Source organism: Labeo rohita, unplaced genomic scaffold (genome assembly GCF_022985175.1).
Source record: "Labeo rohita strain BAU-BD-2019 unplaced genomic scaffold, IGBB_LRoh.1.0 scaffold_103, whole genome shotgun sequence".
Classification (NCBI taxonomy): domain Eukaryota; kingdom Metazoa; phylum Chordata; class Actinopteri; order Cypriniformes; family Cyprinidae; genus Labeo; species Labeo rohita.
The window spans coordinates 188984-189365 of NW_026127153.1; positions in this window are offsets into that span (position 1 = coordinate 188984).

Below are 382 nucleotides of genomic sequence, written 5' to 3' on the forward strand. Positions count from 1 at the left end.
AAGCCAATAATAAGATCTTTAGATTTTTATTTCTGCTATGGTTTGTGCACGGAAAATAAAGTCAAAAAGCAGCCGCTATGTAGGCCTATTATTGCTCGTCAATTAATCTTGCATTTAGCTGTAACCAACAGAAGAAAAGAAACTTAAATGTTACTAGAGTTACAGTAGTGTTCACTAATGCATTCAAAGTCACTAACACAATCTATTTACCTAAAGAAAGCAGTTAACTGTGCTGTTAGTCAAAAAAAGTACAGGCTTTTGTTTCACAGACACCATCAGACACCTGTAAACACTCCAGACTCACTTTACAAGTTCAGCAAAATCAATTTATTTAAACTCACCTTTCAAAAGATGTTTGTATCAGGTGTGTACTTGCAGGCTG